Source organism: Ahaetulla prasina, chromosome 8 (genome assembly GCF_028640845.1).
Source record: "Ahaetulla prasina isolate Xishuangbanna chromosome 8, ASM2864084v1, whole genome shotgun sequence".
NCBI lineage: Eukaryota > Metazoa > Chordata > Lepidosauria > Squamata > Colubridae > Ahaetulla > Ahaetulla prasina.
The window spans coordinates 70,544,202-70,569,122 of NC_080546.1; the positions used below are offsets into that span (position 1 = coordinate 70,544,202).

At 37.2% G+C, this 24,921-nt stretch overlaps 1 long non-coding RNA gene across 3 annotated transcripts; it reads right to left on the reverse strand.

Annotated features, from left to right (window-relative positions):
• Window positions 1-4,178: 4,178 nt before the first annotated feature.
• On the reverse strand, window positions 4,179-24,703 carry LOC131203452 (uncharacterized). Of its 3 annotated transcripts, XR_009156391.1 has the most exons (4): window positions 24,668-24,703; window positions 24,238-24,405; window positions 13,457-13,615; window positions 4,179-12,903 (listed from the first exon to the last, which is right to left on the reverse strand). It is a non-coding gene; the product is annotated as an uncharacterized LOC131203452 (long non-coding RNA). The 3 variants fall into 3 exon arrangements; XR_009156390.1 differs by lacking the exon at window positions 24,668-24,703 and having other exon boundaries at window positions 24,238-24,622; XR_009156392.1 differs by lacking the exons at window positions 24,238-24,405; window positions 24,668-24,703 and adding an exon at window positions 24,054-24,216.
• Between the last annotated feature and the right edge of the window lie 218 nt (window positions 24,704-24,921).

The following is a 24,921-nucleotide window of genomic DNA, read 5'->3' on the forward strand; positions in this document are numbered from 1 at the left end:
ATTAGTTAGTTCTACAAGTACAGATCCAAAGGAAAAGAATGCAGAAGCAAGTTGCATAGAAATAATGGCAACAGATCAGTAATGTGATTTATAATAAAGCAGCTCCATGGTCTCACAGGAGACTCTGCACCCCCATTTTGGTAAAATAGGACCAAAACTCTAGATTTCCTCACTCTGATGTAAGCAGATCTTGATGCAGGAAACCACAGATCAAAAGAGCTCAGGCTAACGGGGGGAAAAAAATCTTAATAGAGCAATGTGATTATGAAATCAATTACCTAAAAGGGTTGATAAGCTTCTGAAACAGAAAGCACGTAGAAAATATAGAGAAAATATCTTCCCAGACAAATGAGAACAGAGTTTTTAAAATTTGAATAAACTCACTTGTCTTAGCAAAACAGACATAGCTTATATTAAATAAATACAAATTATAAACTTTAGTACAATTTAAGATGCCTAACCATATGTGCAGAGAAAACAGGAGATGTCCCATGAAGAGGAGCAGCCTAGTAGTCTGTTCAGTGCAACCTAAAGCAGGGGTCTCCAACCTTGACAACTTTAAGACTTGTGGACTTCAGCTCCCAGAATTCCTCAGCCAGCAAAGCTGGCTGAGGAACTCTGGAAGTTGAAGTCCATAAGTCTTAAAGTTGTCAAGGTTGGAGACCCCTGACCTAAAGTAACCTAACACCCATTGGCCACACCATGCAGTTGGCATCTCAGAACATTTTGGCTTGACTAGTGCCACCAGGATACCCTTCTCCCTCTCCCTCCCTCTCTCTCTCTCTCTCTCTCTCTCTCTCTCTCTCTCACACACACACACACACACACACACACACACACACACACACACACACAAGTTACCAGGGAGGTGGGGTTAGTCAGCAGGCTGGGACTGCCTAGCAGAAACCCTGCTGTTGACTATTCAAAGTCCACTTCTGGACTCTAAACTTACTGAGTTCTTTGGCTCTTTGTTAAAACTATTAGGTAGAATTACAGCAAAATGTCTCTTCTATGTAATAATTAATGTGAAAATTGAGAGTGAAATTTTTTTTACCTCACAAATCCTCATTTTCTCTCTTATGAAACTTTTATATACTTTTTAAATTAAAAAATATGGTGCGGTGATTGGGATATTGGTTGACATTGTCTCCCTTTTTATTAATCCAATTCTAATTCAACTTGACTTTAAGTTTCCCCTTGTTAAAGTCTGACCTGGATGTTTGGCAAAGTAAAAACTATTGATCTCTGATTTAGACAACCACATTGGACAATTTGTTGACAGAGCTGAAGGAAGAGGGCAATGCACATAATAAATAAAATTATACTCTTTGCACATTATTTATCCCATTTCCAATTCTAGCCCATCTGCTGTTTTTAATTATATTTCAGGCAACTTCTAGGTAACAAAAATACCATCTGCCATGTCTGTTACCCCACTGAGTCTATGTATTAGTGGTCTGATAAATACAGATCTGACAGTAATTACTTTTGGCTCAAGCAGGAGCCATATCTCAATGTAATCTATTTTCTAGAACCTTTCTATTACATTGATTAAGTTTTATTTATGTAGCTTGTGACCAATTCATTTATTTCTGGATGAGACATAATTTTTAGTAAATTCAGCTCTAGTTTTGACAAACATGACTTTATAAGTTGGAACTTTTTAACCCTAGAGATAACAGGAGAGGTGTCGCCAACTTAATTCTGTTAACATTATTTAAAAGGGAAGCAAGTGGCATAATGCATATGGTCTCCAAACTCCTTTGTTTGTGGTCCCAGAGCCCTTAGATAGAAAACTCTTAAAATTATTGACAAATATAATGAGAAAACTAACAGATACATAATTTGTAAAAATAAACTTTACAAGCAAATCAAAACACATCCCCAAATCCAAGATCCTCTTGAATATTATTGCCATACCACAGAACTATTTAGACATTTGGCTGTGGCCCACTCTCAGACTCTCTCCCCCCCCCCATTTCTTTTCCTTGCCAATTCAGCTTCAATTGGTGTCCAGTTGTAGGTCTTTTTGGACTAAAAACCCTGACAACTGATCATATATCTAATATCTTATATCTAAACTACTACAACACACTCAACACGGCTGAAAATGACTTGGAAATTCTAATGGAGATTCTAATTCTATCATTTATTTATTGCTTATGTGGATTGTAATAAGAAATGGCAGGAACTTTAATTTGCAATTTATTGATTTTGAAACATAAATTTATAAGAAGCCTAATTCTTTACACTGAATGAGTTGGATGATAAAGAACTTCTTAAATAATTGAGAATATTCCAAAAATTAATGTGTATGGTAGTAACTGAATATTTATACTATGTTCAGAAATTGCTGTTCCATTCCAAAAATAATGTAATTGGCAGAAATAATCATATCTGGATAAAAAAGGAAAAAAAATAACTATATTCCTGTTTCTCAAAGGCCTAAACCACTTTATGACTTAGGTTACAAATAAATCAGGCTTCATGACAAACAGATAAACATTAAAACTCATAGATAGACTCCAGTCCACAGTAAGCTGTCAATTAGAGCATGCTACTGGTAGCTTACTAGTAGTAGCATAGGGTGATTTTGCCTCATAATGACACTCTTATTAAGCAAAATATGAAATCTCTTGATACTTTCAGTATGATTGCATTCAGACATAAAAGCAAACCAAGTTTCCTACTATAGAACATCTTTTTCTAGTTAAGAACTGGTCCAGAAAAAACTTCACTCCTGGGATTAATGGTTCCGATTGGAAGATTATTATGCACCTAAAAGTAATCTTCACTTTTAACAGTTCTGCCCAGGTCTCATAAAACCAGACTGGCAGACTTGTAGTTTGCTATCTCATTAGCTGGCACAGAAAAGTTCCCCCTGATCTGAATCACTGCCTTCTCAATCTCTGGTCCTGATTTATTGCTCAGGAGCTCTGGTATTTTGTAAACTGTAGCACTGCAGCAGTCATGCCAAGGGACAGTGATTGTTGCTGCTTCATAAAATGTTATAGTGAGAAAGAAGAATGAGAAGGTTCAGATTCAGTAACTGATCTGTCCTCAAATGAAAATAGCCATTGCAGTCTGACCATCAGGGGCCCAGATCACTGCAGCCTAAGCAGTTAAATCACTAAAAGGTAAAGGTTCGCCTCGCACATATGTGCTAGTCGTTCTCGACTCTAGGGGGCGGTGCTCATCTCCATTTCAAAGCCGAAGAGCCAGTGCTGTCCGAAGACATCTCCGTGGTCATGTGGCCGGCATGACTAAATGCCAAAGGTGCATGGAATGCTGTTACCTTCCCACCAAAGGTGGTCCCTATTTTTCTACTCGCGTTTTTTAGGTGCTTTTGAATTGCTAGGTTGGCAGAAGCTGGGACAAGTAATGGGAGTTCACCCAGTTACGTGGCACTAGGGATTCGAACTGCTGAACTGCCAACTTTTCGATTGACAAGCTCAGTGTCCTAGCCATTGAGCCACCATGTCAATTGGGAGCAAATCACTATTTGCTCCCAATTGGAGGATCTAGGGAGTGAGATCATACACAATAGAAAGATCATACACAGTAGAAAGAGATATTTATACTGGCATTGTAGCTAATGTAGCTGATTAACAGTTCAGGTAGTTCTTGAGCACAGCAATTTGTTTAGTGACTGTTCCAAGTTACAATGGCACTGAAAAATCTGACTTATGACCGCTTTTTACAGTTATGACCTTTGTAGGATCCCCATGATCATGTGATCAAAATTCAGATGCTTGGCAACTGGTTCATATTTATCATCATTGCTGTGTCCCAGGGTCATGTGATCATCTTTTGCAAGTCCCAAGGTCATGTGACCATCTCACAAGCAAAGTCAATGGGGAAGCCATATTCACTTAGCAACCAGGTTACTAACTTGTCAACTGCAGTGTTTCACTTAACAACTGTAGTAAGAAAGGTCGTAAAATGGGGCAAAACTCACTTAACATGTCTCACTTAACAACAGAAGTTTTGGATTCAATTGTACCCATAAGTTGACGACTACCTGTATTCCTGCGCTATGAAATCATCGTTCAATAAATTTTATGGCAACACAGATGCATTCATCTTTATGCCAATGTCAGATTTACTTGATTTTTAAATATAGAGGCACATTTTCTTTGAATGTACAATTTAAATTGAAACTGCCTGGTATAAATCTGAGCCAGCTAGTTCAGAAAAAAGTTTATTGACACCAGGAGATATTATTTATTGGTAGGAAGCCATCATTACAATTCTATTGATTCACCCATCTTTAGTACTTCTAAATTTAAAGTAATTTTTTAAAAGATCTGATGATGATACAGCAATTATTTTTATGAATTAATATTTTAATGGATTGCTTTCAAAATTCATAAACGTTTGAAGCTAAAATATATTTCATATGCATTGTTTTTTTGTATAATAAAGAACAATCTTTTATGTATTCTTCTCTTGATCATTACTTCCTATATGAGTATGATTGTTTATAAACACCCATCATCTTCTTAAAGGTTTTGGAAATTTAAGGCCTGCCTTCCCCAAAATTGCAATATTTAAGATGTGTTGGGGTTGCAATGACCAGAATTCCAGTTAACATGGTCAAAAGCCATAAATAATTTGAATTCTAGTAATATGGATACATGATAGGTTTGTCAAACTGAACAAGGGTATTTCAGATTATAGGAACAATTCAACAACTCCAAGGGAAATGTTTTAATGATACTGTTTTAAAGATTTATATAAAGAAATTAGCATCTTTTTAGACATAACTGTGTCTGAGTTAATTAACAGAATGAAGGAATAGAAGGGAATATTTACACTACACCGAAATATTTCCAGATACAACATATTGGACAGTTTATCTGCCTCATTTATGGACTATTTTGGGAAGAATGGGCTTTCAGAAAATGTATCTTCCATTTCTAAATTTCATATGGGAGAGTGACTGTGCTCTTGGATCTATAACAAAAAAAGAGAATAAAGAAACAAAAACACAAAAATAATAACGATCAAGATAAATACATTGTCAAAGAGAAGAAAAAGAAAGGATACATAAACCTTAACCATAAGCACCAGCTCAATTAATAGCTGAATACATATTGCACTGACACATGCAGCATTATTGGAGGGGATGGGGAGGAAGCCTGTAAACTTAGGAAGCTAATCAATTTTATAATAAGAATAGAATCCAACATAAAAACCACTGGGATTTTGAATTTTGCTAGCTGATTGGGATGAAAAACGGCAAAGTTTAAATCAAAACTTTGACTTGGTTAAGGATTGAATTGAACAGATATATTAATGAATTTATTTGGATAAAAAAGACATGGAAATTGTTTTTGTCTGCTTTCTAAATATGTATTTATTAGAGGCAAATTTAATTTATCATATAAAATCTGAATATTTGTAGGTGATTAGGAAAAGAGACCATAGTCCAGGAATAGAATCTGAATAAAAATAGCCTATCATAGTGATTTTACTGGCAATTTCTGGATATTTAAGAATGAAATGCAAAAACACTTGAAATAATCAAATAACAGAACAACAGAGTTGGAAGTGTCCTTGCAGGTCTTCTAGTCCAATCCTCTGCTCAAGCAGGAAACCCTATACTATTTCAGACAAATGGTATCCAATTTCTTAAAAACCTCTGGTGTTGAAGCATTAATTTCTGGGGGCAAGTAATAAATTAGAACAATTAATGTTCTACCTGTCAGGAAATTTCCCCTTAGTTATAGGTTGGTTCTCTCTTTGATTAGTTTCTATCCATTGCTTCTTGTCCTGCCTTCAGGTGCTTTGAAGAATAGTTTGACCCCCCTCTTTCTTGTGGAGCCCTAGATATTGATCATGTTACTTCTAGTCCTTTTAAAAAAAATTAAACTAGACATACCCAATTCTTGCAAGTATTCTTTATATGTTTTAGCCTCCAGCATCCTAATTGTTGCGCTTCTCTGCACTTTCTAGTTTTAGCATCCTTTTTTATATCATGGCAACCAAAACTGGATACAATATCCAAGTATGGCCTTACTAAGGGATTATAAAGTGGTATTAACACTCCATGTGATCTTGATTCTATCCCTCTTTTAATGCAGCCTAGGTGTGGGTTGGTTTCTTTGGCAGCTATACCACACTGCTAGCTCATATTTAAGTGATTGTTCACTAGGACTCCAAGCTCCCTCTCAGTTACTACTATTGAGCCAGGTATTATGTACCTGTGCAATTTGTCTTTCTTCCCTAAATGTAGAACCTTACCTTTCTCACCACTGAATTTCATTTTGTTAGATAGGGCCCAGTGTTCAAGTCTGTCAAGATCCTTCTGGATCTATCTTCTGAAGTGTTGGCTATTCCTGGGAGCTTAGTGTTGTCTGCAAATGTTATGAGTTCCCCTTCTATCTTCATCAAATCATTGACGAAGGTACTAAAGAGTACTGGGCCTAAGACAGAGCCCTGGGATACCCCACTGCATACTTCCCTCCATGTAAACATAGTTCCATTAAGGAGTACATGTTGAGTGTGATTTGTCAGCCAGTTACAAATCCATCAGGTAGTGATGCTGTCTAAGCAACATTTTTCTATTTTATCAAGTAATAGGTTGTGGTCCACTTTATCAAACGACTTACTGAAGTCCAAGTAAGTTATATCCATAGGATTTCACTGGTCCACTATTTGTCACTAATGCAGTAAGATTTGTCTGGCATGATCTGTTTTTGACATGATGTCACAATTAAATTATATGTCTAGAACAAAAGTTAATGAGGTTTTGCAGCTTTGCTGAACATCCTGAGACACGGATAGGCAACATGATGGCCAGGATCAATCCATTGGCACCTGCCAAGCTTTCTGTACCATCTGATTTTATTTATGATTCTTTTAATTAAAACCCAAAATGAATGGGAAGCTGACAATAGGTAAAGCAAAGTGCCAGTCTCTAATACTGTTTTATTTACAAAAATCGCACTGCGGTAACTTTAGCCCCATAAGTAATATATGAAGTAAAAAAAATTCATTAGTTGGGATGGTGCAGTACTAGGTTTGAAATATTCTCATCTTCTGAGAAAAAAAGATAAATGCATACATTATAATTGCTTATTTAATTAGCTTTTTTTCAAAACAAAGATAGTATATACTGTATTAATGTTTCTATTTTGGACAGATCGCAATCCTCTGATAATCCCTTGCCATGGGTCATGCTGGCTGGGTTGATACTATTTTGTATCAACACTTTGCCTACTACTTAAGTATCAGATTTGAACTATATGTTTGTACCTCTCAAACCTGAAGAAAGTTGAACATTCATTTTTTTTTCAGATTAAATTTCTTTAATGTTTAATGCAAATTCATGGTAATGAGGGATATTTTTGGAAGAGACAGAAATCAAAGGGCCACCTCTTTTTTATATACATCATAATTTATAATTTCATGCTATTGATAATCTTTTGTTTTGTTTTTTTCACCAATGAGTTAAATACTTGCCAGCTAATAACAGTTAAAGAATCAGGTCTTGGATAATGTAACTATTTAAAATGAACACATGAAAATTCAGCATGATATAACTTGATTCTTGTACTAGAACCTTTCACATTTTATATCATTAAAGAGGAATTTAAAAACTATATTCAAATTCACCAAAACTTTGTGAGATTTGTGTGGGTTCACTTTTGAGCATTTATTCCCAAACCAGGTGGAAAGCAGTGCAGTGTTGCGTATCAGTGATTGTTATGCCTGTTCATTTCCTATCACTAAATAATGGCTTTAGGGAAGAGTAGACCCCTGTAATTCTCCACAACGTGATAGAGCAGCAGTCACCAACTGGTGATCCATGAGAAAATTTTGGTGGTCCACAGAAAAATTATTTGCATTTTTTATATTGAACTAAATACTATTTATCTTTTGAAAAATTCATATTAGTGGTCTGCGGGATTTACAATTACGAATTTAGCGGCCCCTGAGGTCCGAAAGGTTGGTGATCCCTGTGAAAGAGTATATTTAGTAGCTTTGTTCAGTTTCTCAAAGTAAATATAACTTTTCCAGTTGTGCAATCTGTCAAGAGTAGCCATATAATCACAGGAAAAAGTGAAGGTCTTTAAGGAATTCCAGAAAGTGCCACATTGATTCTTCTGCCTCTTTTTGTCTCCAGAACTCATGTACTGCAGTCCTCTACATAGACTTATAGTTTATAAGAATCAAAGTGAGACTGCACATTATTCTGGCTCATTTAAAGTAAATAAATTAAAATTGTGATTAGACTATTTGTCGGCATTTGTGCAGTAAATGCAGTAGTAATTTGCCAAATTCAAACAATTAGTTAAAAATGGTCATATAAACTTTCAAATTTCCATCTAGCAGTCCAACAAAAGCTGCTTGCAGAGAAAGGGTAGTTTTTAAAAATGGCATAGATTTGGTATTTAATTAAATTAAAAAGTTAACTAAATATACTGAAAATCACAAAGAATAATTGAAATACTGATGCACTCTATAGTTTGTAGGCCATTTATAAAAATCTCTAGATTCTATTTTGTCTGGACTCAGGATCAATTTTCTGCTAAGTTGGAAAATGTTTTAGAAATAAACAAAAATTCCAGCATCAGAATTACTAGTCCAAAACTACTGTTATTCATATTTGGTAGTACTGGGAGAACAGCTTCTAATCAAGTTATGATCATATCTTAGTTGTTATAGGGCTGTAGTGATTTATGACTGCAATATTTTGCTCTTAATTCAACAATTTCCCTTCAGAAGTATTTATCTGTACGATAGATCTTTTAGTATATGTTCTTGGACATTTCTGCGAATTATAGTGGTTGAAATTTAAAGCCAAAGTAATTGGGTTTATTTTATCTCTCGCTATATCAGGAAATTTAAGCCTATATCATAAAGTCTGAAGTAGCAGCTTCATAAAATTGGTTGTGTATCTCCTCTGTACATCAGCATGATGCATTGTATCCTAAATTTGCTTTAGCAAAGAATGTAATGGAAGGACTAATTTGCTAACACTAATGCTTTGCTGTATTAAAGATAATTTTATGCCTAGTTACATATCTACCTACATACAGATGTTGATCTGTTCATGCCAAATTAATATTTTAATATATTTCATATCATCCTGCGAAGCAGCAGTAATTGGAAAGATACACAAAAGTGGAGAATGTTTTGTCCAGTATCTGAAAATAAGTATCTCTAGGAGTTTTTGACAAAGTGGTAGCGCACCACTTCCTAATTGTCACTAATTCCATGACAGGAACACAGAAAAGGTCTTCTGAGGAGAATCTCACAGTTATACACACGAAAGCAATATATGATTGTATAGTGAACACAGACACAGATATATGTATAGGAGTCTATATACACATACATGCAACTTCTTTTTCTTCTTTTCAACTGCTTTCTTTATCCAGTGCTAGATTTTGTGCCATCAGAATGTATGTGCCATGGCCTAGAGGTTGAATGCAAAGATGTCTACATGCACATTGTTCCTTTGCTTTCTCCAAATATATAACTATGATGTAAGAAAATTATGGATGGATATTTTGGTCTCTGTTGGATAAGTTGTAACTTGTTATCAGTGGATAGGCTAACAATTTGGGGGAGGATCTTCTGAATGCTTTAGCTGCAAAAGCACAGTCTCTAGATGCCAGCACAGAGACTAACCCATTTCTTTAATCAGTTTCTAGGCAATGTCCTGAAATGTTAATTTTAAAGTGATATAAATGAAACATATAGAATGACACCATCGTTATAAAATAGGATTTTACTCAGTAGATGAAGTACTAACTTAGTAATAACTAAGTAAATAGTAATAACAACTACAATAATAAATATTCATATTTTTTTCTTTTCATAAACATTTTTTTCAAACAGATTTTGCTTTGGCATTAATACATCAGTGTAAAAGAGTTTTACAGGAATTTTTTTCCTATTTGCTGACTTTTAACAGGTGGAGGGGAGATGGCTCTTGAGTCAGTATTGGATACCTGCTAATTGGGTATCCAGATTCACACTTTAAATTTTTCACATTTGATCTTTTCTTGCCTAGAGATGGAGCCAAGAGTACAGAGTATTTTTTTTATTAAACTTTATTAAACTTTTTTACATTAAAAACATAAAAAAGGGAAAAAAAGGCTTATATCATTTAACAGCTTATTTGTGGTGTTTTTCATCTAATAATAATCCATGCAATAATGACAAACATTAAATTATACGTATTTGTGTTCTTATTTTATCTATTGATTATGTTTAGTAACTAAATATTCCTATCTCCTTTCCATCCATCCATACCACCGTTCCCATATACCATAAAATACTGATGTCTCCTTATCCTTCAGACTCAAAGTTAGTTTGTCCATTTCTGCGCAATTCATAATCTTTTGTACAATAAGTCTCTCTGTGGGCACACATGGCTGTTTCCAACATTGAGCAAAGGCCATCCTAGCAGCAGTTAATATATGTAGTATTAAATATTCTTGCCTAGAGATGGAGCCAAGAGTACAGAGTATTTTTAATTGTCAAACTGAATGCCCACTTTTGAAACTCATAGACATGCACGATCTTATCCTCTGCAAAAACCTATATGGTCACTAAGTGAGAAATGTAAGAGATATTGATATTACTTTGTTCCAATCTAGTAATTTTTATAGTGGCCTTGATTGTGTGCCATTATATTGGTGCTAGCTTTCTGTGATCACACAGAAAGATCTTCTCCAGGACAATCTGGACAAGATATTCCAATGATATATCCATTACTGCAATAATTAAGTCTACCCATCATGCTACTGGGTGGATTAGTTAGTTACTTAGTTAGTCAAGCATTATTTTATGACAGATACAAGTGTAAACATAATTAGAAATACATGTAAAGGATACGAATAAAAGAAAACATTAGGACAGGCACGGTAGGCACGCTGGTGCGCTTATGCATGCCCCTTTTTCTTCTTTTCCTTTTTTGTTTTACCTTTTTCAGAATTACAGTCTTCTCAAGGAAGCTAAGCCTTCACATAATGTGTCTGAAGTAGTATATAATTTGGGCCAAGTCATTTATGCCTTGAGTTAGAACTCTGGGTTAATTTGTTTGATGATTTTTATTATTATTATTTTATTTTTTCATAACAGTATACATAAACATTGTCAAAAGTAAAAAACATATCATGAAGAAAATATATATATATATATATATATAAGTAAAGAATATGCATTAGCTATATTAATTTGATATAATAAAGGGAACAATAGGACAGGAACGGTAGGCACTTTTGTGCTCTTATGCACGCCCCTTATAGTCCTCTTAGGAATGGGGTGAGGTCAATAGTAGACAGTTTTTGGTTGAAGATTTTGGGATTTTGAGTAGAGACTATGGAGTCAGGTAATGAGTTCCAAGCATTAACAACTCTGTTGCAGAAGTCATATTTTCTGCAATCAAGTTTGAAGCAGTTGACATTAAGCTTGAATCTATTTTTTGCTCTTGTAATATTGCGATTGAAGCTGAAGTAGTCATTTACAAGAAGGATATTGCAATAGATGATTTTGTGTGTTAAACACAGGTCATGTCGAAGTCGACGGAGTTGTAAGTTTTCTAATCCCAGGATTTCAAGTCTGGTGGTATAAGGTATTTTGTTGTTTTCGGAGGAGTTAAGAACTCTTCTAGTAAAATATTTCTGGACGTGTTCTATTGTATTTATGTCAGAGATGTGGTGTGGGTTCCAGACTGATGAGCTGTATTCAAGAATAGGTCTGGCAAATGTTTTCTTGGCTTTGTAGCATTTGCCATGTTGCAGTCTTCTCCAACACCAAAGTTCAAAAATGTCAATACTTTTCTACCTTGCTTCTTGAAAGTACAATGCTTGTTTCCATAGGCTATCATAGAGAAAACCATTGTCTACACAATTCAGAGCTGAATATTTTCAAGCTTTTTTGCTGGATTCTTCTTGGAGTTTGGAAGAAAATAAGTGGAATAAAATGGAGAAAAATTAAAATTGCTGAATTTTATCTTAAGTGGGATTCAAGATTTTGATCAAAAGATGCTGCAGTGCTAGCTAATTCTCCTGAGATCCTTAGGGAAACCCCTCCCTAAAAATTTAAAATATAAATACTAGTCTTTAAAGTCTCAAAGTAATTCCCCATTGTTTTTATTGGAACAGTCTAACCAGCTGTTTTTCTTGACAATATATGTAAGCATTTAATTTTTGTGTATTTCAGAGTAGATGTGCTTAGAATTGCTTTAAGCCAATAATTAAAAAGCAACAACAGGAAATCAAGATTGACCCGACTATCCTCTACGTATACACTTGTTTTGGTAGCATTATGGAAAAGATATACCACTGTCATGTTCCAGGATGGATTTATTTTCAATCTTGCAGTCTAGCCAGTAGGTTTGGAATTGCCAGATTGTTCCCCATCAAGTTTTAGCCAGCCCTGAACTTCTTTGACTGCCAAGATTAGTTAGGTTGGTGCCATTAAAAAAAAGAACAAAAACAATTGTCAGATCTGGAAGCCTTCTTTTACATTTGGGCCTTGAGGCCTGTCACATTTTCTTCTGTAGGAAAATGGGAGGGGGGATTGCATAGAGTATGGGTGATATGTAGTCAAAATAACATTCCTTTCTCAGAGAGTGAAGGACACCTTGCCCTGGCACCTGGAGTTGGATGACTGGGAGGTATCTCCAGTTTGGACGGTGGATGATTGGAACATGTGAGGGACATGTGGGTACTGGGCAAGGACTTGAACTTTCACTTGGATGGGGAAAATCTGGAAACTTTCAGATTTGGGTTTTCCCTGATGTGCCAATATGACATCTTCAATAAAAAGGAACTTTGAGGAAACTCGCCTCGGACTCTTCTTTTGCTGGGGGTGTTACTTGGAATCCTGACAATTAATCAGCTACAGGGGCAAACTGAAGCTGTACATAGAGAATTATCCCTGAAAATAAAAAAAAATATTTTTGTAATATATCTACTACAAAAACATGCAGTCAAAAGTATATCCATTTTTAAAAAATAAAATCAACTATTTGGATTGTTTCTATTATATACCTGGGGACTTAAATTTTCTTTAGATTTTTTTTAAAAAATATTTCAATAGTTGTCTTAATGGTTGTCTTAATTCAGAATATAGGCCTGGCCAGTCACACTCATGAAATCATCATGTCTGAATAGAGGATAATTAGTGATGTTTTATGAAACTATTTATTTGCTATATAGTGAGGACCTCTAGAGCTTATGCTAGTTAACTGCAGAAAAAGCACAGAAAATCTTGGCTTTAAAACAGTTGAGGGATTTGTAAGAAATTAAATGGAGATTTCACCTGTGCATATGATTATATCTCCAGCCAAGTATAGAAAATGTTAAATTACTTAACACTCAATAGTCTAAAAAGTTAACTATATACTCCATATAATTTGAACATGCTTAGCAGTTTTTACTGTATTGTTATACAATTTGCACCTCTTCAAATTTTTAGAAATGTCACTAACCAGATTTCGGTTTCTTAGAAGGAGGTGATTGAAGATTTGATAGAATATCTTTGATAAAAACAGTCATTTATACATATATTCTTATTTTTCATACGCAAATATTCACAATAGTTCCTGTACATCACATTTATGGGGGTATCCATATTACCATTAGAGTACCTGCCACAAGAAAAAAAATCAGAAACCTTTCAATCTCCATTTCATCATTAATTCCTTCACATGCTCCAAAGATTCATTGTACAAATAGTTATAAGACTATTAACATCTGATGCCTGTTTTAATCATAGCATCCCTCAAAGATGCTCATCCCTCATGAACATCCCTCATGTAAACAAAGTCTTAATGCCCTCATAGCACAGTATATCATGATATACTGTGCTATGAGGGCATTAAGACTTTGTTCACATGAGATTCTTTTCTGAGTGGAGGGTGACTTAGAATGTCATATTCCAGTCAGATAATCCTCAAAGTTAATCCAAGTGTAATATAGGGCCAAATTAGCCACTCGTCCACTATGGCTGAAACAGCTTTTACAGAACATAAAAATTCCAAAGTTTACAAAAATGCTCCACAGGGTAGAAACTTTCTAATAAATCTTTTTCTGTATCTGTTTTACTTTTCTCCAGTTACCCAGAACTGGATGAGGCAGAAAGAGATGGAGATAACTTAGCCTCCCCTACTTCTGCCTGCTTCTAATGTCAATACCAATCAGACCACATCATTTTAAATATTTAATTTTAAACAAAATGAAGGACTTGGAGCCGGGGGTGGGCAGTGGCTAACAAAATAAGAAAGAAGACCCCATTATGTTCTCTATCATCTTAGTTTTTAATCTCTATTTCGTTTTTATTTATTTTAATTGTTTTATATTTATTTTTATCACTTTGTAAGCTGTCCAGAGTTCCTTCAATAGCAAGATGGATGGCATATAAATTTAATAAATAAACAAACAGATCAGTGGAATTGGGAAAATGATAGACAACTCTTTCCTATCCTTACTGTAATACATTCATACTAAGCCAAGAAAACAATATTTATTTATAGTCTGGTCTACTCTATCATTGTATATACCAGAGATGGCGAACCTTTTCAGCACTGAGTGCCCAAACCGGAACTTGTTCACGCGCATCTGCACATACAAGAGAGCCCTGAAAACTTGAAGACCAGCTGGCCCATGCCCATGCTGGCCACCACTATGCCCCAGAACCATCAAAGGTGGTGCAGCAACACAATTTCTGCCAAAGAAACCAGAGGGAAGGGGAATTGAGCAACCAGTACATTGCGGCATTACAAAAAGCGACCACACACTGTGAGTTCAGAGATCGAGATGACATTCTCCTAGATCGACTCATTTGTGGTGTACAAGATATTCGGCTGCAACGCTGGTTACTGGCAAAGACAAACCTCACTTTACATGTCGCCCTAGATGAAGCAAGAGCAACGGAAGAATCGAATAAGGCGGCAGAGTCACCGCAAAGACAGGCCACCACCCCTAGCACCTCAGAAAACAGCTACCATTCATAAGGAAGCTGTCCTGGATGAAGGTGCCAAGGACAGCGATGAGGATGTGTTCTGCACAGACAGGAAAAGAAACCCTGAGACTGATGACCAGCAGCCAGGGTGCGCTAGCTGTGGGGGACAACACCAGAGAGCTATTTGCCATTTTAGAGATGCTATCTGCCGGCGTTGTGAGAGGAAGAGTCACCTAGCACGGGTTTGCAGGGCAAGCAAGCCCACTCTTCACTGGCGGAAGTGTCCTAGCAATCTGGCTGAAACCCTGAAAGCCCCCAGACGAGACCCAGAGAGGCCTAAATAAAAAAAACTTTCATTCTGGGATGCCAGAAACATATCAAACGCGAATCAGCCAAGCCAGCACCCCCTACAACAAAAAATTGCAGATAACAATCTGCACTGAGGGGTCGCCCTGCGAGCTGGAGTTTGACACAGGGTTATTGGTCACCATCATCTCCTGGGCTGTCTTAAAGAGGGCTATTCCACACCTCCAGAGAAGTCAACTAAGGCACTAGCAACTGAAACTATGTGACTATCAAGGGAATCGGTTTCCTGTTGTAGGCTCAGGAAAATTCTGGGTGCAGTTCGGCAAATATGATAAAGAGCTACCACTAACTGTCGTCAGTGGAAACCTGCCAAGCCTGCTAGGCTTAGATTGGTTCGAAGCCCTCGGCATGGGAGTCTCATGCATCAACTCCATCACCAGCGGCGGAGCGGACAATCTGCTGCGCAAATTTCAGGATGTATTCAGCACTGATCTGGGCAAGTATGTGGGCACCGCAATATCTTTTAATTTAGACCCTCAGATAGTGCCAATTTGAATGAAGGCCCATAGGGTTCCATTCGCTCTCAAGCCAAGAATAGACAGGGAGCTGGATAAGTTTATCAGCCAGGGGATCCTGGAACCGGTAGACCATGCGAAATGGGAGACCCCGATCGTAACACCAATCAATTCTGACGGGTCAGTGCACATCTGTGCTGATTATAAGTGCACTTTGAATAAAGCCCTCCAGCAAAGTGCATACCCGGTGCCCATTGTTCAGCATTTGCTGTACTCTCTGGGCCCCGGGAAAATATTTGCCAAACTCAACTTCGCGCAGGCGTATCAGCAGCTGCCGGTAAATGGTGCTACTGTGGAGGCTCAGACCATTGTTACGCACAGGGGGGCGTTCAAATGTCACTGGCTCCAATTCGGTGTTAGTGTAGCCCCAGGACTATTTCAAAGTGTCATGGAATGGCTTCTGCATAAAATCCCCGGGGTAGTGCCCTATTTTGACAACGTCTTAATTACTGCCAACAACGAGGCTCAATTGCGAAGCTGATTAAGGGCTCTTCTGACCAAATTTAGAAACGCTGGCCTCCGAGATGGTAATATTTTTAATCTAAATTGTATGTATTTTTCCTTAGTTTACAGCATAATGGAAAAGAATACAGTAAAATGCATCTTTCTGCTAACCTTTAATGGACTCGGCTCGCTAATTCTCTTGTAAGTATTAAAGCAATTTAACATATGTTTATTATTTAAGAATGTGCATAGGAAGAGTATAACTTTGTTCAATAATGTGTTACATCAAATAGTGAATTGCAAGATTTCTCTAATAAGATTTCTCCATAAAAAAGCAGTAATATATAACACTGTAAAAGATTCTGTATACATAAGGGCACATGTGATAAAAATAGGCATGCAAAGTACAAGTCTTGACTAATCATAAAGGTTAAGAAAGAAAATTGCTGAGAAAAAGCCATGTCTAATAGTAAAGTAGTACCAAGCATTGCATTATCAACTTTTCCACATAGGGTTCTGTGCTGTAAAATATTTTCAGAAAATAATAAAATATGCACTTTCATCATAAAGCTTTATTATCTTGGATATTGGATGTTCATAATCTGTTTAAATTTTTGTGTTTCTTTATCTCTCTCTCCTTCCTTCCTTCCTTCCTTCCTTCCTTCTTAAATTCTCTTGTCCAGTTGCCTGTTAAACATCTTTGTCAGCATATGCCAAAGTTAAACTAGATATGTCAATAATATTATTCAATAGTAACATATTTACTTAAATCAAAATCATCTACTTTCTTGTTGAAAAGGATTTTTGTATGAGATAAGAAAATTAGGTTTAGCCAATTTAATCAAAACCAAGATGGGTGTAATTTGACATGTGATTTGACTTACAATAGTCCTAGATAAGGTCTTGTAAAATATTTGAAAAAGATGCTTCACAAAGTAAATATGTGTAGCAAGGTACTTCTCTGCAAAGGATTAAGTGGCCCTCTGCTTTGAAAGCTTTAAAAACCCACTTCTTCAAAAGCTGCCCTCTTACCGTGGTTTGCATACGGATGTACAGAAAATACTTCTAATTGAGTGCCAGCAGAGTCCAGTGGTCATGCATCTATTATATATATGCCAGTCTTAATGAAAACAATTTTGAAACCATTTGGCAAACTTTGCAAAAGACATAAATGCTTTCATACCTTAAAGAAAGGTGTTTTTTTTAACTAAGGTGCTTTGTTTAACATTTCTTTCAATGCTCTCCAAAGTATTAATTTATAGGAAAAATTAATATCTTCAATGCTAACAGAAATATTTTAAATATATTGTTAAGAATTAACAGTATTGTTTGTATTCTTCATTTAATCATAATTTCCATAATTTAGGAAATGCTACTTTCATTTCCTGCAGTAGTTCTGTAAAGTAAGAATTTTCAGTGTCCCAGAAAAGAACATTAAGTTTCTAATCATTCATCAAGATCTGCTATCCTCCAGAAGTGATAGACTTCATCTAACTTCCAAGCCCAAGTTTCAGGTTACAGAAGTGCAGAATATCTGGAGTCTCAGCTTCAGATCAAATACAAATAATCAAAATTATTAAAATGCACTAAAAATTATTAAAATATATTTTACTGTTTCAGTATTTTGAGGAGTAACAAAATCAGATTTCTCTATGAAATGGCTTCTCTGCTCTCAGAGATTAGCTGTATTGTAAGTATAAGATTTTTACTTGAGCTAAAACCTTATAATTTATATAAAACTTCAAGATGTTACAAGTAAGTGTTTTAATGCTATAAGTACAAGAGTAGGTTATGTTTTACATAGCTGTCTGTTTTTACAAAAAGAGTAACAGAGGGAAAGAACATTGGGGATTGGATTAATGGTTCATAGACAATATAGTCACTGGGCATAAAGATGTCTTGGCAGAAGTAACAGCTTTCCTCCCAGGAAGGAATATTTGTATCATAAATATAAATATTATGTTCAATAGATTGGCCTAGTGATTAAGGCTTCAGGCTAGAAACCAAGAGATTGTGGGTTCTAGTCAGTGGTGGGATTCAAATAATTTAACAACCGGTTCTCTGCCCTAATTTCTTCCAACAACCAGTTCACCGAAGTGCTCAGAAAGTTAACAACCGGTTCTCCCGAAGTGGTGCGAACTGGCTGAATCCCACCACTGGTTCTAGTTTATTTTTTATTTATTTATTTTATTAAATTTCTATACCACCCTTCTCCCGAAGGACTCCGGGCGGTTTACAGCCAAATATAAAACAATATTCATAATAAAAATTAAAAACACTATAAAAAATAATAATGAAAAAGTATGTCTTTATATATATTGCATAACATGTAAAAGTTTTCTTAAAGGGCTATGTATAGAATTCTTGCCCTGATGCTTATTATGTTAACTTGGTAATTATCCTAATACTGCTTAATTTTAGTGATTGGGCTTATCAAACTCCACCAGATGACAAGAGTGAGCTGTATATGAGTAAGCTCCACTATGACACTTTATATAATATTTATTTTTGGAAGATTAGGTTTTCCCCCCAATATAATTAACTGTGAATGGAGGATTTGTCTTAACTTCGCTGATAAGAGTAGAAGTTTTGAAAAGAAGCCAGGGGATCCATACGGATGAAGACACATGAGAAGTCTGAAAATTTTCAAAGATTAGCTATAACTTGAGAAAGATGTCTGCTGAATTTAACATCTAAATGGGGATGGAACAGGGGCGAAATCTACTTACCTTCCTTTCCAGCTCAGAAGTACATGCGCCCTGTGCGCGCTTTGCTCACACATGCATGCCACATGCATGCACACAGCTTCTGCGCATGCGCAAAACCTGTGCATGCACAAAAACTTCTGCGCATGCACAGTAGATAAAAACCACATTACTTCCTGGTTTTAACCAGGAAGTATTGACACCTGGGTGGGTGGGTGGAGCTTTGCTCCGCCATCGCTACCAGATCACTGAACTACCAGCCACGATCGCTACCGGATTGCATGATCCAGTCCAATCCAGGTGCATTTCACCCCTGGGATGGACTATTCAGTTTCCTTATCTGCCTCTAAGTTAACTACCCCATCCTTCCAAGTCCAGCTGTCTTTTGCTTCAATCTCCATTCTCTTCTTTTTCCTTGTCCCCCTCCTATTTTCCTGCTATTTCTGATGGAAAGAGAAACAGTATGTGTGTATGAGAGAAGGAGATTCATGAGATAAAGAACAATTGGTATATACAGAAGGCTCAATTAGTTTTATATGTACCTTTACATATAAACATCTAAGGTGGGGAGGGATCAGAATAAGGAAATCTTTAAGTTTTTTAGCTATTGATAGCAAAACTACTGCATAGGATTTTTAAAAACACACACATACACAAAAATTCAGGGAATTTTTGTTTGAATCTGGTAATTGTTTTTAAAACTAATCCATATCACCAAAAACAAAATAAAAAGAAGTATTCTTTTTAGTCAAATTAGAAACTCTCTGCTTAAAGCCACTCTTTCCTTGCTGCATCTGTTTATTTTAGAGCTTCCCTAAATATGCCACAGATTAACATTTATAGAATAGGAGTGATGCTTGGATGTTTTTGTACCTACAAAGTCCAAACATATCATTTGAAAGTTGTATGGCATTTGGGCAGTGGGGGAGGGTGGGTTAGGTATTTGTATATTTGTATTTGAGGCAGGTTCGTGCCTCAAATACTTAACAGAAGACTGTAAATATAGTTTTGGCTAATGAAACTTTTTTTCAACTAAATATAAAATCCTAGCTAGAATATTGATGTACATTAAATACAGGTCCATGCCAAAGAGTCCAGCTATGTTAGAATTGAACACTATGCTCCCTCAATGAGGAGGGGGGGAAGGATCTCCCCAATTTACAATGCAGTCCTTTTGGTGGTTCCAAGAAGATTGCACACCTGGTTCAGGTGACCCTGAGGACACAGATAAAACCCCAATTAGCCTCAATGGCTCTCAGAATGTTAAGAAACACAATTCTTCCATTCCCCTCCACACATCATCCTATCAGAACCTATTCTTCCATCCCCCACCATCTAGTCTCAGCTGTCAGTACTTGTCTTTCCATCTCCCACACCTTCCAGTACAACTGATGAAGCTTACTAGAATGGACATGAAATGTCTTTTCTTCCTCAATAATAATAATAATTTAATTTCTAGATTTCTCAAGAAAATTATTCCAGTTTCTTTTTAAAAAAATGTCTTTGGGTCAGTCTTCTTATTAACTTATCTCGCTTTGGAAAAATGCAGCTGCATAGTTTATCCTTTCAGATTCTTCAGGCCTGAAAAATAAGACAATTTCTATTTTGGTTGTTGTGTACTTTTTTAATGCTTACTCAATTTTGGGATACCTGAACTAAATTATAAACAAGTGTTATGTCATACACAATTTTGCACATAAAGTAGACAGATTGATGTTCTTTTCAAATAAAGTACAATCTTCATACAAATGTATAAGTTTTCTTTTTTTTCGTCCCATTACATTACTAGATTCTAAGTTTGAGCATGCTCCGATACACTCATAGACACTACTTAAACAAAGTAATCACAACAAATTTGATCCATTACTTTTTAACCTACAATTTCTAAAGCAGTAGCTAGCTTTTTCTATGGTCGTGATGGCAAACCTATAGCATGCATGCCACAGGTGGCATACAGAGCCCTCTCAGCTCCACCGCCCATGTCTCCTGCCGGCTAGCTGATTTTTGGGTCTATGCTACGCATGCACAGGGGTTGTGCGCATGCATGGGGGTGGGTGGCAGAGCACGGGGACTGCGCTGCTCCCCCGTGGCCCATTTTTGGTCCCAGGAGGCTGCAGGGAGACCTACTAGGCCCAAATCAGGGCGCAGAGGGGGTCGCATACGCATGCATGGGGGAGCATGGGGAGTCATATGCTCATGTGAGGGGGTGTAGTGTTGGGGTGCTCGCACGTGCATGCACAGGGGGTGTATGGCGGGGGGTGTTGCATGTGCATTGCATTATGGGTGCTGGCACACACATGCGGTTGCACACGCATACACACGCTTTCAGCACCCGACGACAGAAAGGTTAGCCATCACTGTTCTATGGGTGCAGAAGCCAAGGTCAAGCCTGGTTAATACATTGATGAAAGATCTCCAGAGAATATCTAGGCTGCAGGGGAGGCTAGGAAGTCTCTACCCCAGGCTGCATCAGAAATGCCAGGGTGTATTGAACTGGTGTTTGGAGGCTGTTCCTATCTTGATGGATAAAAACAGGCTGAACCCAAGGAAAATGGGATAAAGTTTGTGAATAAGGATGTCTGCTGGGTATGGTGATACTACAAAGGATGGTCCATTCACCGTGAAAGAACAGGTCTGTGATATAGGTTTCTCCCGGACTTATAGTTATTGCTAGAGAGGCAAAGCCATGGCTTGTGCTAGTGGATGTGGGACATCATGATCCATCTTTGGTGAGTACCCTGTTGTGAATTTATTTGGGGCACTGACTTCATGCGGTGTTTGCCATCTATTTCAATTAAACAAGGCTCTCTATATGGGCTGAAGACCACACAAAAGAAGTAACTGGTATCAAATGCAGGGCCCTGCAAACCAAATCAAATCTGCATCAATCATATAATCTTTATTCTGTGGTTTCTACACTTATTTCCAGTAATTTTCATGTGCAATTCAAGGTGCTGGTTTTAATCTATGAACCCCAGTATGATTCCACACCAAGATACCTGCAGGTCTGCCTTCTCCACATACAGTACAAACATCCACCGGTAGTTCTTGACTTACACCTGTTCACTTAGTGACCGTTCAAATTTACAATGGCACTCAAAAAAGTGACATTATGACCATTTTTCATACTTACAACTTTTGTAGCATCCCTATAGTCATGTGATCAATATTCAGATACGTGGCCACTGACACATGACCCTTGCTGTATGCCAAGGTCATGTAATCATCTTTTGCAACCTTTTGGCAAAAGTCAGCGGGGAAGCCAGGTAACAACTGTGTTACTAATTTAGTAACTGCGGTGAATCACTTAACAACTGTCAAGAGAGGTTGTAAAATGGGGCAAAACTCAATAAATGCCTCACTTAACAACAGAAGTTTCAGGGTCAATTGTGGTTGTAAGTCGAGAACTACCTGTATTTCAGTTATGTAAGCCATGTCACCATTATTTCTATTAAATGTTTTACTTTCTTTACAAAAGAGGTCATGCGCAATATCTTATTTCTTATACCCTGAACACCCCCTTGAACAAAAATTACAATTATATATTAGTTTAAAATAATGCAAAATTACTTAATATAAACTGCTTAAAAAAGCATAAGCCAATCCAGTATTTTTTATCATCATAGAGCAAACTGTAGTTGCATAAAATTATCAAATGCTTTGTATGGCAACTGATTCGCTTGTAACCCTGAGCTAGGATTTCTTCTCTGAGCTAGCTTTGGTGTAACTCTATTGTAGGATAAAGGCAGATTATACACTTGTTTATAATATAGTTTCTTCATATTTCAGTCACGTAAGAGATAAACTGAGAGATGTGGTAACTCAGCGGCTGAGCTTGTCGATCAAAAAGTCAGCAGTTCAGCAGTTCGAATCCCTAGTGCCCTGTAAGGGGGTGAGCTCCCATTAGATCAACAGATGATGCTGTTAATATGGCTCTGCACTACATCCTACAACATCTTGAGTCTCTAAAGACCTATGCAAGGGTCCTTTTTGTAGACTTTAGTTCAGCATTCAATACCATCATTCCAGACATTCTTCTAACTAAGCTAACCAACTACAGGTACCGGAACAGACTTGTAAGTGGATCACAAGCTTCCTAACAAACAGGAAGCAGCAGGTGAAGCTAAGCAAGATCACATCAAATACCTGTACAATTAGCACAGGGGCCCCCCAAGGCTGTGTGCTCTCCCCACTTCTCTCTGTATACCAATGACTGCATCTCCAATGATCCATCTGTTAAGCTACTGAAGTTCGCAGATGGCACAACAGTGATTGGTCTCATTCGAGACAATGACGAATCCGCATATAGACGAGAGGTCGAACGACTAGCCTTGTGGTGCAACCAAAACAATCTGGAATTGAACACACTCAAAACCGTAGAAATGGTGGTAGACTTTAGGAGAAACCCTTCCATACTTCCACCTCTCACAATACTTGACAACACAGTATCAACAGTAGAAACCTTCAAATTTCTGGGTTCTATCATATCGCAAGATCTCAAATGGACAGCTAACATCAAAAACATCATTAAAAAAGGACAACAAAGAATGTTCTTTCTGCGCCAACTCAGTAAGCTCAAACTGCCCAAGGAGCTGCTGATTCAGTTCTACAGAGGAATTATTGAGTCTGTCATTTGCACCTCTATAATTGTCTGGTTCGGTTCTGCAACCCAACAAGAAAAACACAGACTTCAGAGGATTAGAACTGCAGAAAAAATAATTGCTACCAACCTGCCTTCCATTGAGGACCTGTATACTGCACGAATCAAGAAGAGGGCCGTGAAAATATTTGCAGATCCCTCGCATCCTGGACATAAACTGTTTCAACTCCTACCCTCAAAACGACGCTATAGAGCACTGCAAACCAGAACAACTAGACACAAGAACATTTTTTTCCTGAAGGCCATCACTCTGCTAAACAAATAATTCCCTCAACACTGTCAGACTATTTATTGAATCTGCACTACTATTAATCGTCTCATAGTTCCCATCACCAATCTCTTTCCACTTATGACTGTATGACTATAACTTGTTGCTGGCAATCCTTATGATTTATATTGATATATTGACCATCAATTGTGTTGTAAATGTTGTACCTTGATGAACGTATCTTTTCTTTTATGTACACTGAGAGCATATGCACCAAGACAAATTCCTTGTGTGTCCAATCACACTTGGCCAATAAAAGTCTATTCTATTCTATTCTATTCTACTTGTCCCAGCTTCTGCCAACCTGGCAGTTCGAAAGCACATAAAACATGCAAGTAGAAAAATAGGGACCATCTTTGGTGGGAAGGTAACAGCGTTCCATGCGCCTTTGGGGTTTAGTCATGCCAGCCACATGACCACGGAGACGTCTTCTGACAGCGCTGGCTCTTCGGTTTTGACACGGAGATGAGCATCGCCCCCTAGTCAGGAACGACATATATGTGCAAGGGGAACCTTTACCTTTAAAGAGATAAACGAAACATTAAAGATCAAGCATTGACCTCAAAATAAAAACGTGCTTTTTACACAGAAGGAAACTACTGTATTCTGTAAGGGTTGCATTTGGACCGAGCGCTCAGAACATAAAAATACGTTGCTCTTATTTTGTTCAAATGTTGTAAATTTACAGAATGATTAAAAATCCTAATCCGGAAAAAAAAAAAGCCGCACGTGGGCAGTTCAGAAGCACACCCCCCATTTTAGTGAGGACGTTGCCAACAACCTGCCCAGTGACGTCCGTCTGCCAGGGCAATGGAAGCGTCCCTCCTACGGATAAAATTACAAAGAACGGGGTAGACCAAATCCCAGCGCGCTCCAACCAATCAACGCTCACTGCAGCATTTTTATCCCCGCCTCGGACTCCGCAGTGCGCCTTTAAAGATGGGGGGGGAACCCCCCATAGAAAATGATGAGGCTGTGCCTCGGTCTGAACGCTCGTTAAAAACTCCAAGCATTTCTGACAACGTGCTCCTAAGA